This window comes from Fragaria vesca, linkage group LG4, assembly GCF_000184155.1.
Source record: "Fragaria vesca subsp. vesca linkage group LG4, FraVesHawaii_1.0, whole genome shotgun sequence".
In the NCBI taxonomy this organism is placed as follows: Eukaryota; Viridiplantae; Streptophyta; class Magnoliopsida; order Rosales; family Rosaceae; genus Fragaria; species Fragaria vesca.
In genome coordinates, this window is record NC_020494.1 from 13,674,856 (window position 1) to 13,690,480 (window position 15,625).

A 15,625-nucleotide genomic window follows, 5' to 3' on the forward strand; every position below is an offset into this window, starting at 1 on the left:
TGCTCCTTCCATCTTTTTCACGCAATCTTTTACATCTTTTGTTAATTTATTTATTTTTTGTTAAAATAAAATGAGTGACTGAGTGAATCACCATCTAGAGTTAGCATTTTGCTAAATGAGATATGATCCTTACCCAAAAGATGTTTTTCAAACCAGAGACCTCCTATTGTCAAGCGGCAACATCTGTAGTTGGGTTTTATTTTACAGATAAAACTTGCATTACACAATTGAGATAGTTACCAAATTATATAAATTTTTAAAAACACAAAAAAAAGAATAATATAGAAATTTATATCAGTGTGTTTATACTTTATTTTTATTTTTATAAAGAATAGAAACACACTGATTTTAGTCAAAAAATCACAATGATATAATTTTTTTTTTTTCGTTTTTCTTCTTTTGTTTTCTTGAAAAGAAAAAACAGAAACAGACGGATATATTCGAATTGGGGATAAAACCGTAAATTTGCCCCATCTCCATGTGACAGCTGTAAATGCCTAATAGGCCCAATAAGCCTTATCTCTTTCCTCGTACTCGAAGGATTTTTATTTTTAATTTTTTATTATTATGTGAATATAGCATCCTATCCTCCGCAATCTATAAATACAGGCAACCGCGTCTTCATTTCTCTTCAATATTTCCACAACCGATCTCTCTAATTCTCTTTCTCTTAAACTCTCTCTTTCTCTAATTAGGGTTTCGTCAATCTTGAATTCTTGATCTGGAAATGAGTTCTCTCAATCCCAAGGGGAACAATCTCCGACGGGTCGTTGAGACCTCTGACGGAAACCTCCGCATCTTCGCTTTCTCCATCTCCGACCACCACGATCATCTTGATCTGAGACTCATGGGGGATCTGAGTTCCGAAACCGATCAACCTTCTCGCAAGCGCAAGAGGAACGATCTCCATCTCCGACGCGACGTTGCGACCTCCGACGGAAACCTCCGCATCTTCGTTTTCTCCGACGACGGTGACAACGGCGGCTCCAGAAAACGCATCAGGCGAGAGTCGCCAAACCAGAGCCGCACCGCCGTCGTTTCGTCCCCCAAGCCCGCCGTCATCTCCGCCGTGAAACCCTATGACGGTGGGGATCTGGATATTGGGGAGTTCGAGAAACACACAAAGGGAATCGGAATGAAGTTGCTGAGGAAGATGGGGTATAATGGAGGTGGATTGGGGAAGAACGAGCAAGGTACTGTGACTCCGATTCAGGCCGAATTGCGGCCGAAGAATAATGGCCTTGGTTTTTATTACAAGGCAGGGGATAAGCTGCTGCGGCCCACATTGTTTGTGAAAGCCAAGGTGAAGGAGCACATGGAGAGCAAAACAGCAACAGCAGTGACTAAGAAAAGCCTAAATAGTACTAGTACTACAAATGAGGAGCCTCGGCGGCCTATGGAGGAGCCGCAGCGCCCGGAGGTGATTAGCAGCGCCGCCATGGCCGAGGTGGAGAAGAAGATGAGTGCAAAAGCTGTTGATTTGCTGGAGAAGGTGTTGGCTGATATGAGAAGACCTCTGATTGGAATGTTGGCGGACTTTGAGAATTTGAGTTTGAAAGACACCAGTTCCAGGTGTATCTTAGCTATGTAGAGAGTAGAGGTTTAGAATGAAGCACTTTGCAATTGTCAAGGTCTAAAAGCTTCAGTGTATATATTGGATAGATATGAATTTATAGAGTTGTAATACCCTATCAGTTTGTTTAATGAAAGATTAGTTTCTAATGGTTTTGATACTTGGTTTCAATTTTATCAGTAATTTTCGAATGGTTTTTGAATCTGGCTCAGCTGACAAGTTTAAGCAGGGTAAGAAACACACTTCATGTCATACAGATGTGAATGCTAGAAAGATACAAATATTGCTAATGTATAGCTGAGCTGAGGTCAAGTAAACATAAACCAAACTTAGACTAGCTAGTCAAGAAATTATGTCAGCATTAATCTAAGCAAACAAGTTTTTTTTTACCAATGCAATAAATAAATACATCAGCAGAAAGATGCTACATACTGCACTACACTTCTGCATCCTCCAGACCATCTTTCTGTTAAGCTCAGCTTTGATGTCTAGGTTTGCAACAATGGAGCTTCTGTTGGCTTTCTTATTCGAGATGTTAATGGAATCCTATTGTGCTACGGCTTAACGTTTAGGCCATACTGATGTACTTGTAGCTGAAGCTATTGCTCTGACTCTCTGAGAGCTTATTGCACAGAGCTTCTGCAACAGAATCGATTCCAGGATTCTGATCGATTGCATTTTCCTCAAAATATAAGTTCCATTGGCCGATTGACGTTCTTGCTCAAGATATTCATCACCTAGCTAATCAGGTCACTTGGAATGTTTCAGATCTATCGTGAGGCCAACTATGTTGCAGATTGTTTAGCTGAAAAATTGCCTACGCTTTCTCATAATCCTTATGTTTTGTTTCATAGCTTGTCATTTTCTCTGTCCCCATCATTTGAGTTGGATAGTTTTAGGATCTAGTATTTGTTTCTGTCATCAAAGAAAAAAGAAAGTACTGAAATGCAATTGAAGGCAGTAAGTAGATTTTTCCACTGTAATAGGGTAGAATCCTAAACTGTAAATCACTGTACAATATCTGTGATTGCAAGTCCTTGCAAACAACTAGTTAACAGAAAGCAACTAGGTAACCTCCTGTAATCCGAGGGCAGCAACATAACTGCCCCTTTGGATCATAAAAATAAGTTGAACAAAAGCAACTCGCATTCCTTTTACCTATTCAAATCGCTATGAAGAGCCTTTCAGGACAGAAGAAATAATTCCTTCTCCTGCTTAGGCATCATAAGATGCAACTCTAGCTTACCCAGCTGACACAATCTTACAGGATTCTTGTAAACGGAGACTCTTGCGGCATTATTACCCAATAAAAGTACATGCAAAATGCTGAAGGCTTCGCCTTTTTCCGCTGCAAATTGCCACTCCCTCATTGATATGCGGAACCAGTCCTTTCTTTGATTTTGGGTGGCTTTAACTTCAATGAACTCTAGCCTATCTTCCTTGGCACCTACAACTATGTCATAGGGTAGCCCAGTTTCAATTCTTTCATTAACCCATCTCACAGCTGACTTCCCAGCTTTTGCAATTAAGTATCTATAAGCAACAACCTCACCTAGCCTTCCGGTAAGCATTGCATCTCTTCCACTAGAGACGCCATATCTAGGATGGTCCATCTTGCTACCATCAGATGACCCTGATACGCGAGGATCAACAACAAAATCTGGATTAATGGGATCAAATTCAGTATCCATATCCGTCCCATTGCCACCATCGTCATAGTCTACTTGCAAATCATTGGAGTTTGGCAGCCCTAAAGGTGCAGATGTTGTTGCTGTATCCTCGTCCATAGTCCATTTAATGTCGACTGAAATGGGAGATGATTCAACTATTTGTCTGACACGGTATTCAGAATCATTATCCATTTCAATTTGTGAGACACTGGTAGGCTGTGCAAATTGTGCCTGAGCCTGGATAAGATTTGCATAACCTAAACTTAGTGGGGTTCTCCAACCAACAAAGGGCCAGTCACTCGGCTGGGGTGACCTATCATTATGTGCATGTGACAGGGACCAAACAGATTCTCCATCAGGAAGCTTTGGCACCTTTTGGCTATTGATGATAAAAAAGTCTATTTGCTCCTCAGTTGAACCTGATTCAGCCATTGTTGTGATCATATGAAGGAAATTCGCCAAGTGTAACTCTGGTTTTCCATCAAAAAACAAACGAGAAAGCTCCATAAATAATGCGTGAGAATCTGGTTCCTGGGTTGTATACAGATCATGATCCTGTATTTATAAGAAAAAGGAAAAATTATCTTGCGATATTCCGTCAAGCATAAGCTGCACCACTTGCATTCTTACAAGATTTGATCAGAAAGACAAATTAATTGTATGAAAATACTCTACACCTTCTTTTCTTCGGGAAAGGCAAGCAAACAACTCTACATCAATTTCATTTTGGAGGTTGCAAAGCAAAGGCACTGAACGAAGTGAAGTGGGAAGAAAGAGAGGTAACAACATTGGATGAAAGATGGAATATATTACCTGCAGAAGACAACTACATTCAATTCGCTTCTTGGATTCACTTCCAGCAATCTTTATAACATTGCGGTAAGACAGCTGTTGAACTTCTACTACTCGCAAATGATTTAGTATATCGAATCCAGACTGCTTGAGTTGAGAATATTTATCAGGATATGTACTATGTAAGTAGCGCTGTGCATATGGCAAAGCCCAATCCAGCAATGCAGCTTTGATGCTACAATCTGTCGAACCATTAAACATCGCCTCACGGGTCACAACCTGCATTGAAAAGCACAAGAGGGCAAAGAGGACAAGGACATTATCCCTCTAGTGTACATGTATTGACATGTATGTTCCCCAATTGTTTTTTCTTTTAATCTTTGATAATAGTGGCATAATATGGCATCCCAATTCTTGTAACAGTTGATCTTAGAATGAAAAATCTAATATTACATACAAACTGTTCATAGAATTAACCTATTGAAGTTCAATTTTTTTAATTCAATGACTGATGAGAATTACTCGCATGAATGCTCAATCAGAAAAGTACCGTACCTCTGAAAGTGCAGGAATCCCTAAGGTTTGCATAAGGATGGAGATCTTTGTACATAGGACCTCTTCATCATCATTACTCAGTTCACCCAAGTAAAGAAAATCAATCCCATCCATATTCATAAACTGCTCTTTTAACTTCTTATCATCACACCAGCACACAAGACCATAGGAAGGATGTAGAGAAACCCACTTATTTTGTACAGTAGGAAGCACAGTACAATCCATCATTGTAAGAGAATCCTTCAAGTAAACAATATCCTCAGCACTCAATCCTGACTGGAGCCCATCAGTCCACTTCTGAAAAATGTGGAAAACCTGAGACAATAAAGAAGCACTTAGGCAACCATGCCATTTGACTAGTTACAATATTACTCTGAACTAGAGTGCTTACGGCATTAGCTGCTTGTGAAGGCAAAACAGCATTTGAAAACTGTAGCATAATCTGAAGGTAGCTACGAAGAGGAGGGATCTCATGTATTCCACATATATCAACAAAAAAGTCATGAAGGGGTGGGTAGAAATTACTCAGAATCTTGTTTACGGGGCCATGACTACCGAACGTTGAGCTGCACTGAGAATGAATCTCTTTAATTTGGTCAACAAAGAAAGTAGAATCATCCCAGTATACTTCTTCTGGGGACAAAAATGTACCATACACCACATCTTCATGCCGAAAGCTAGAATCATATGGAACAAATACAAAAGGTTGCAAATGGAACTCCTCTGCAGTTGTCTTCTTTGAAGAAGCCATTTCATTCCAGATTAACGAGTAAAATCTGGACATTTGTGCTAGGCTGATGCAGGAAAAAAAAATCATACAACTATATGAGTATAGCAAGATCATGCAATTCCTAATAAAAGGAGATGCAAAATCATGTACACAAGAGAAAATAATGAGAGCAATCAAAATCATCCTTTGCACAACAATGAAAAACAAAAAGTTCACCGAGTATAGCAAAAAGAAAGAAAGAAAGAAAAAAAACAGAAGTTCCCCAAATGAAAAGGCATGCTTGCCCATGATAAATGGTATTAAAGTATTAAATAAATATACCCCAACACAACCATAAATGAATCTATATGACATTATTCAGAGAAGTCTGACCCCATGGAAAAATTCCAGCAAGATGTAACACAAACCATCTACTTTATCAGTGACCAACATGGCTTCAAAACCATTTCAACACTAATCCAGTGATCCAATGGTCATATCAGCTATCTTTGCTTATTCAAGTACAAGAAAACATCATGCAAGTTTAGGCTCAGCTGCGCAGCAAAGAAGGCACCATTACAAATGTTGACGATGCTTTGTATTTAAGAGGAAAACAAAAAATCTATGTTTTAATCACTAGTTAGAAATATAAGCAGATGAACCAAGGCCCCTTACCAGCCATGGGCCAACATCAACATAGTTATTTTCCCAATATGCTTGTTATTAGTCATGCCATATGCCCCAGGCTTTATTTTTCATCTACAGTATAATGTTTATCCCCACAAATACTGTATAAGAGATAGCAAACTACATCGAAGAGGGCCAGAAGTGGCTTAGTACAGTCAGACTTTGGTAATCCTCTCTTGCTTCAAAGAATGAAATTTCCTTCCCTCAGGTTGACACAAAAGTCTTGATTCTGCTAATGCATAAAAATATCGTCCAATTTGATAGAAACTTAATTCCAAAAACATATTCAAACCATGACCATCCGTGATGAAATAAGTCAAATAACTTAAATTAATATGACAGAGTAAACTATAGCAGACATAACGTAGACAAATGAGACCTTATGAAGAACTCTTTTTGTTTTAGCGTGACATGATCTTTTTGATCCCGTGTATTAACTATTAGCAACAATCGTGAACAACATATAGAAGCCTAACCTATCCGTGTATACCAGAAGCTAATATTCTCACTTAAGAAAATGAAGTCAAAAGTAGTGAAAAACAATCAACCCATACCTGGCCCTGAATGGATTCTCATATCTCCACATTTTCAAAATCTCCAGAGCGTCATGAAGACAGACTCTTGTCTTAAAACCAATATCAGATACAAACTTTTCACTGCTAGCCTGTTTCCAAAGAAAAATAAAAAATTATCACATATAATGATAAGAAATTTCAGATTTAGATTCTCATACAGCTGAAACTATAAATGGTTACAGCGAGTCAAGAAACATAGAGCCAATTATTGTCACATCATGACAATCCAGACTCTAACAACATTCTTATAATGGAGGACATAAACTATTGGGTTTTGTTGTTTTGCAAATCCCCTATCCGTCCTGCCGCCACGCCGCAGAGCGGGAGCTCCCCCATTATTCCTTTGAAAGCTCAGATGGAGAGAATGACATTCAGGAAAGGGGAAGATACACCCGCAATTCACATCCAATGAAGGAAAATGTGTTAGCCCTGTACAAGATTCTAAGACCCGATGTGGGAAATAGCTGCAAATGCTTCACGTTAACCAAGTAACCAACATAATTTGTGTACTTGGCAAAATATGGGTCAGGAGTGCGGGGGCAAGCTAAGGCAGACCCGCAAACTGGGAACTCTGGGCCTTTGCACTATAATTTATAATCTGGTGTCTCCCCTAGTTGCTGATTGGTTTATGTTGGATGCTAACTTTGGCAAATACATATATGAATTCTCAAATTAATATATCTGAATCGTAAGTAGTATAGGACTATAGGCAACCTATGAATTTGGGCATCTTTGAAAGGAATGATAAGTTTGTGTACAATCTTAAACTGACCTTTGGAACAGAATATGGGGCAGAACCACCAAGAATTGACCGCACTGCAACACAATCGTGATATAAATCCTTGGGATAGTGAAGTTTATCATCCATTCCTGATACTAGCCATTGCATATCGCAGATGGTGCTCACAAATGAAGATTTGAAGGGCTTTCTATCTGCTACAGACTTAGAAGAGCAGTACCCTGTAGCTCTGTCACTATAGAAATCATTCCATAATGTATCAAGAACTTCTAAGAGATACTCACAACCTTTTCGGTTGCCATCTCTGGACAATAAGGATAATAAATGGACTAATTCAGGTGACTCCCAATCTGTGGCATTCAATTCATGGGAAACAGTGTGCTGGTCCGGAGTCAAATTGTTAAGTAAAGCTTCAGAGAACTCAGAGAAACCCTTCTCAACTTGAACTACCTTCACAAAATCCACAATGCCTATATTCTGGAAAAATTCTCTCCACTTCATCAGTCCATTTGTAAGTGATTTAGTGACTGGGTGCTTCAAATAGGAGATATGAACCTCATCCCACCTCAGATTTAGCCTATCAATCAACCTATTTATGTCCACAGGATTCCCAAACTCTTTACTGAAATGAATTGATGCCTCAGCAAGTCGTTTAAAGCCATTATTAGTTAGAATATAAGCTTTATATCGTAGTTCTGATATTATGTATTCCCTTTCGGCCAAACAATCAGAGCAGCTCGACTGTAGATGAACCATTGCAAAGCAAACATAATCAGTCATTAAATCTTCATCCCTAATTGTAATTCTATAATCAGATATAGCTGGCAAGATGTGCGCCTTGAGAATCTCATGTGCGGACAACCGTTGGACACCAATTTTATGAAGCATACTAATGACTCTGTCAATTGGTGTCACATCCGATGATGCAAGGAGTCCTGGACTTACAATCCGAAGTTTAGCATGTAAATTTGGAAAAGATTCAAGTCCATGATGATCCCCAAAACCTGACCCAACAGTTTCAAAGTGTAGCCAAATTGGGCCTTCAACCACTGCACCATATGTACCATCTGAAAGAGGTATGAATGGAATTTTTCGGAGTGTTTCTAGGAAATCCATTTCTATTCCAGAATCAAAAGAAGTTTCAACAGAGGATTTGAATGACATTGCATACAGTTCAATTAGCCAAGAGGCCATCCAAACCATTCCCATTGATTTGAGGCTATTCTGCTTACCACATAAAGAACCCATTAACTGAAGCAGAACTGTGGGGCCATACTCTGCAATACCTAGAGCTCTTGCAAGTGGGTCAGGCAGAACTATATCTTTATCCAAGAATCCAAGGCCAAGATGCTCATGCAGTAGACCTTCAGGGAGAAGCAAACGAGCCTGTTTAGTCCAACCTCTTAGGACCTTGCACGGAGGAACCCATTCTTCATTTTGTCCTTCCTGAAGTAAGCAATTTGACATTCGTAATCGAGAAATAATTAATCGAGGAAGAGAAGAAAAGAAACCATGCACTTCCCCAACAAGTGGAACAAACGACATATAAGCTGCCACAGCAGTCCCAGGATTCTTTTTGAAGCATGGAAGAGAACAAAATGATTTCTCTGCATTGACAAATAAACCAGGAAATTCTGACAATAGCCATTGGTTCCAGGGATTATCTCCATCCACTTCTTCTCTGGATGAAGGAAGGACAAAATCACCTTGAAGAATAAATTTCAGGCCATAGGTTCTAAGAGGAAGAAATGCAAAAACCGGCTGTTGGCCTATATCTGGACCATAAGTGCCCTTCTCTAACTCCTTCAATGTAAAGGCAATTGAGATTTCTGTTGTTTGAACATCACTACGAAAATTATCAGAGTGCAATTTCTGAGATACTACAAACCATGTCATCTTCTTATTCCCATGTGAAACCTTAACAATACCATCTCCTACAATTTCTTTTCTCATGACAGTAAGCGAATCATCGATTAGGTTTCTAAACCTGATACACTTCAGGCAGTGAAGAAATAGTAGTAAGGATGGATGAAGATCTGAAAACATATCCATTATGTGGTTCATGACAGTTCCATCTGATACCTTCGATCTGAAGGGAAGAACAATACAAGTGTTCCAGTTGTCACAATCTGGTTTATCAATGTCACTAGATGTAAGCTGTCTAAACAACTCAAGATTGCAAGGAGGTATAACTGTGGGCAAAATTAAACCGATCTGACCCTCACTTGTATCAAACTTGATATGAAATCCATTAGAATGAATTTCTGGAGCATCTGTGACCTGCAAAAAGGCATTAACATATCAATGAAAGCATCTCGTATATAAAATGTACATAATCAATATCCCTGCTTAAGGTCATTAGAAGTCTGTAGTCCTGCAGCAATGTGTAGTCATGGCTTCGTATTCTGGTTGTGATGTGAAACAAATAGTCTCTGATAGTATTAGGAAGAAAGTTGAATTCCATTTCTTTTGTCCTGTTAGGGCTTCATTGAGATTCAATGTCTAAAATATATTAAGTATTGTTTGGAACTTCATGGTTTAACTTAGTGTTCTTCGGTTACTTTGTCTGTGTCTAGGGTTTAGGGTTTAGATGCGGTGTCTAATGGATATCTTAGATGAGGTGCTAATGGATATCTTAGATGTGGTGCTAATGGATATATTTTGCGTCAGGTGATTAAATGTCTTCTTCCATACTAATTACATTGTTCATTTTCAAAACAGAATTATCAACAGAAAATAAACCTACAAAATAACAGGTCTAGCACATTAGTTTTCTCTTAAACTCTACAGAAGATTTCAAATTCCTACCCGAAATCTATTACTACTTTCACCAGGCTCTAAAAAAAGCTGAAGTTTTCTGTATGTTTTTTGTTTTTCCCTGAAATAAGGGCTATACGGCTGCCCTCAAGCCTTGAATTGTTTCTCTTGTTCATATTGATGAAAGTATGTACCCTATCAACAACAACAATAATAGCAAAGAAAGGAGGCTAACAATGTCATGGGAATATAACTGTAGATACCTGACAATCTCAACAATCACACAGTCAACAGTTACTATGATTCGATGTCATAAAATAAATAAAACTGTCACTGTATCCAAAAGTTTCTATGGATAAATGTGTAGCAAGGGGCCTCGAGAATGCAAAAGAACCCTAGAATGGAACATAAAAATAAAAGGACTAAATAAGCACATGATGCCAGCATAGAGAATTGAACATTACTATGTAAACAATCTGTGTGAGAGAGAGAGAGAGAGATAGAGAGAGATCACCTACACGAAATACTGATTTGAAACCAATGCCCTTTTGCCCTATATATCCAACATTGGATCCTTTCTTGGTTGAATTTCCAACATCACAAAGTGCTCTTATGTTCTGGGCAGAGAAGCCTTGTTCATTATTCAAAACAACAATACCCGACTCTTGAAGAATGAATGCTAGAGTTGGCTCCACACTTGTTGGATAAGTATTATCATCAGCATTTTGAACCTGACGCAATAAAGGCACTTAAAACATCAAGAACTTATCAGATGTTTGTTTACTTTTACTTTAACTAAATAGAAACAAAAGTTGAACAGCAAGGATAACTAATATACAAAGTGGACAAGAAGTCCAAAAAGGAACAGAGCTATAAAACAAAGCCTAGGAAAAAAAAGCACCAGCAGCAGCAAGACTAGGAAACACACGACTCCGCTACAAGAACAAGGAGTCAAGGACCCTAGATTACAGCAGCCTCCCAATCTAACAGAATTGATGAAAGGCTGTAGTTGTATATATATCGAAACAGAGACCCAAAGAGCTGCCTAGTATCTTACTCTCTCCCTAAGTATACAAATCAACAGTATTATTAATACGAGTGATCCACAAATGACGAAAATCTCTCTTTTGTCTACTCCTAGCACATATGATGTAAATATAAAGAGCCAAAAGGATAAACACCTCAAGTATTCAACCTATAGATTTATAGGTCTAGAGGAAGTGATTATTCTTCTTCTCTTTTTCCTGGTAAAATAAAAGACACTTTAAGAAGAAACAAAGTCTTTGGAGTGTAAATGACTCATAAAATTTTTGTCCCAGTTTTCAAATTTGTCAATTTGGGGGTGTGCTATATTCATTTGACAAGGAACACTTGACACATTGGAATGCGTGTGGAGAAGTCATCTTCTCCAGCTCCTATCCTTCCCCATCTTTCCCTACCTTAGATGTAATTTAACCCATAAAAACTTGACCAAATATCAGAGTTTCAAGGCTTGTGACCAGAGCTTCAGATCCATACAAGACTGACCATGCTCTATGGTGGAGAATATGTTTACAGGCAAAATACAACCACATTCGACATGAGATTTCTTCCACAAACGAGCTTCAGATTGAAAAAAGGAGACTTGATCCAATTTTCAAACAAGATATCAAAGAAATTCTTTGGGCTGAATATCAATTTTTCAAGAAAATGTACATGACGGTGCACAGCGGAAATGAACAACGTTTTAGAAACCCATAAGACGATCTTTCAAACCCCAGAACATTTCCAGTCAAAAAACAATATTAAATGAATGATGGGATTTTAACGTTCTTCTGCATTTTAAAAATCTAGGTCTGAATAACAGACAGAACAAACATTCTGATTTTTAAATATTAGTCACAAAAATGCACTAACCAGGGTGACCTAAGTACAATTTCGGGAACACAGATGAAAACCACAATTCACCTTTTTCTCTTTCTTTTTTTCTTCAAAAGAGTGAAGCAGGAATTAGTTTTTCGAGTGTGGCGTATGTAAAGAGTAACACGTTCTCTTTGGAAATAAACAAATTCCATCAAATAGAGCACCTGAATGGTATGTGCCTACATACCAAATCAAAGTTCAGGGCATGGACAGTTCACACCAAAAGACATCTAACGCATACACATGCGTGTGGCACGGGTTGGGTTACTTCTGTGCTTTTCCCAACAGCATGGGGACACCCAGAAATATAAAATATTTTTCCTCTTTTAAGAGTAAGTAATTTAATGCACAATTCTGCAGACCTTCAGGACCCATGAACTTTTCCAAAATATTGCATGGCAAGCACATACAATATAAGAGAAAGACGGGATAACAGCAGCAGACCATCAATTATTAAATGAAGCGCATGATTGAACTAAGTGAAAGAAACAACAAAGCAGCCTTACCAGCTCAAGAAGAAAATGAGAATCTTGAGAATATAATTCCTGTGAAAGACAGTGCAGAGCTCTCCCTAAGCGAGCATGCTGTTTCTTTAAGACAATACTTTCAAAGTTCAATAGGCTTGAACCCAAACCGAATTCATCTCTCCTGATCGACTCAATAACCTGGAAAGCATCTTTATTTTTATTAATATCAGTAGGATGTTGTCTGTAACCACTGCCAATTTCAGCCTCAGAAACTCCTCCACCATCAACCATCACGCTAACATCAGCACATCCTCCTTTATGCTCATCTGCCCTAACAGATGCAGCCATACTCTGTTCAGAAGCAGCAAACTTCTTTGACACATTTTGCATATATTGTGAGCCAGACCCCATGTCATCGCTATTGAGACCACAAGCCACAGACATGAACAGTTCAGTAGTATCTAAGGAACTGAATACATGGTAATCACTAATCCACTCCACTATACCAAGAGATAGGCCAACTTCATGAAGTATAAGACGCTGCTCTATTTGGTTGCTTTCATCCAAAATGGCTGAAGCTGCCTGCTTAAAAACAGACCTCATCCCAGAAAATAACACATCAGCAGCAAAACTACGAAACTCTGCAGGTAGATACCCCAGGCAATCAAGAAAAAAATGTGATATTACAGACTCAGCAATTTTCATCTGCGTTACATCTCTGTGCAAGTTACTACATTTACCAGTAACACTATCAACAACCATCTTCTGTCCACAGTAAACTTTTCCTTGATTAAGAGAACTCTTCTTGTCACATGTATCCATACCATCTACATAAGTCTTGAAAATAACTTCAAATGCACGCTGTACATGGAATTTCAAAAGGGACACAGGGACATGTTTTTCTCCCCCAACCAGTGAAACGAGGGATAAAAATTCCAATGCTGTTTGGAAAGAGGATCCTTTAAGTGCAGCTTTCGAGAATGAGTCTACAGTAGCTGAATGATCTAACCGAATAACTTTGCCATCTTTGGTCACCAAACAGAGTAAGTCACCTGTGTTGACTTCATTTAATAACCATGGTACAAGAGGCCCAAGAGAGGGAGCAAATAAGATGTCCCAATGAGACCATAAATTCAAATCTGACATCATTGGTGCCCGAAGTAGGACTGCAATTGCCTCCTTGGATGCAACAGATTGATTAACACTCACCGAGCTGCTATTCAATACAGCATTCTGACGACAGTTTTCCAATGATTCTAGAGTGTAACTAGTTCCACTTAATGTCATTGAAAATAGTACACCTTTCGAAATTGTGGCGTCTTTATGATTTCCCAATATACTTTTGATGTCTTCTACTGACCCACTTTCAATGGTTTGGAAACTAAGGGACGGGAACTGCTTCCCAAGCAGAGAAGAAATATTTAGTGTGGTAATCTTTTGATCCTCCCATAAACTGTTTAAAGCTTGAGATACCATAACAACTAAATAATGCGGAAGCATGCGAACCTGCACAGGAAACTTTCCACTGCTGTCATCAATCAAGAACTTGAACATCTCCTGTGGCAGAAGACGGGCATATTTTTCTAAGAAGATCATAAAGTCCCCATAGCCAAGGGATCTAAATTCCATGACAGAAAATTCCTCAGTCAACCAGAGTTCACAATTACAAAGCTTTCTGAAGTAAATAAATATCTTCTCCTGAAGTGATTCACCATTGCTGGACATTCCGCGATCATTCTCAAAATATGTAGCAACTTTCCTGATTATCTCTTTAACTGAAACACCTGTAGAGTCTAATCAGAAAATACAATAAGACATAACAGTTCTATGAGAGAAAGAACATGAGAAGATGCCAATTAAATAGAGGGAATGTTTATCGGGGGAAGAAAACATATATGTCAACTGCAATGTGGCTTCAGAATTACAGGGATCAATAACAACAAGTCTAGGAAACAGGCAAAAAAATAAAAGCATAGCACTGGTATCTATTAAGAACTTAGCTTCCAGATTGCAGTAAAGAATCTCACCGTCAACCACAGCACTGACTTTCTCCTCTACCTCTAATCCAGAAATTCCATGTCCATGGTTTTGGGGCATTGACATTCTACCCTTGCTCTGCTGTGGCTGACCTGAAAGTTGTTGGATAGATGTGTCGGGTTTAGCAGAATGCTGAGCCAATTGATGATGACTCTGAGGTCCAAAAGATGATTTTTTAGTTTGCTGCTGTAGAGGGCAACTTCTCTTGATGTGTCCCTCTTGATTACAAAGGTAGCAGATTTTAACTTCTTCAAACCCCGACTTCTTCCGACTCTTTTGGATCTTCCTTTGAATCTTCCGCTGGACTGGCTCACCAGTAGCTTTTCGACTACACTGACGATCCTGCTTCAGGCTGCAAGACGCTGCCACAACACAATGATAAACTCATAATCAATTGCTTATAAGTGGTGGGTCATAGCTCTTTGCCACAATTACTAATTTGTTTCAAAGAATATACAATCAGAATTTCCGGAGTCACTTTGTCTACAAATTCAATTATCATTTGGGCTTTCATCCTATTACCTCCTATGCATGTTTATTTATTCTCCTAGAGAAAACCTCTTTTAACAAACTATTGGAAAAGTGGGATTCAAACTTGGGACGCCTGCCAGCGGAGTAGAGATAAATACTTCACCAGGCTAGTTAGTAAGCGGAACAGTTACGCTAGTAACTCCAGTGACTGAAACATAAAATCAATGGAGCTTGTCCAAAATTTGCACGGTAAAATGATGTATTTAGATTTAAGGACTGCCATGTGATGACAAACTAACGGCCTATAACTATTTGATGTGACAATGAACTCGTCATACTGTCTTAAAAGCACAATACCAACTGCCCTTCAATTAAACCAACCAAGTTACTTGTTAACCAAAACCAATCTTTTGTATATAATTTCACTTTCAACTGTTCCTTGATCATCATAGTGCAATCCATTGTCGTATTAACTTTTATAAACACAGAACAAAGTGTTAAAAAAGAATACAGTATATATAAATAAATATCTATATAACTACATATACGGAGAGGATCAAAAGAGGACGTCCGCACAGCCTTTAAAGTGCGGACGTCCCTCTGTTCTCCTCCGTACGGCTCCGACGACAGCGTGCCTCCACCCCAGCGGCCTCCAGCAGCGTCCCCGATCACTTTCCCTCCCCGGCGAGTC

General features: G+C 38.8%; 1 pseudogene across 1 annotated transcript in view; it reads right to left on the minus strand.

Moving 5' to 3' along the window:
- Nucleotides 1–2,520: 2,520 nt before the first annotated feature.
- LOC101296952 overlaps nucleotides 2,521–15,625 on the minus strand; it is a 28,766-nt pseudogene continuing 15,661 nt past the window's right edge. Inside the window, exons 9-17 of the transcript XR_184578.1 lie at nucleotides 14,454–14,825; nucleotides 12,466–14,210; nucleotides 10,576–10,788; nucleotides 7,334–9,580; nucleotides 6,541–6,650; nucleotides 4,982–5,384; nucleotides 4,591–4,905; nucleotides 4,057–4,314; nucleotides 2,521–3,798 (exon numbers count right to left, since the gene is read on the minus strand). The product of XR_184578.1 is annotated as an uncharacterized LOC101296952 (transcript). The remainder of the gene's footprint in view (nucleotides 3,799–4,056; nucleotides 4,315–4,590; nucleotides 4,906–4,981; nucleotides 5,385–6,540; nucleotides 6,651–7,333; nucleotides 9,581–10,575; nucleotides 10,789–12,465; nucleotides 14,211–14,453; nucleotides 14,826–15,625) is intronic.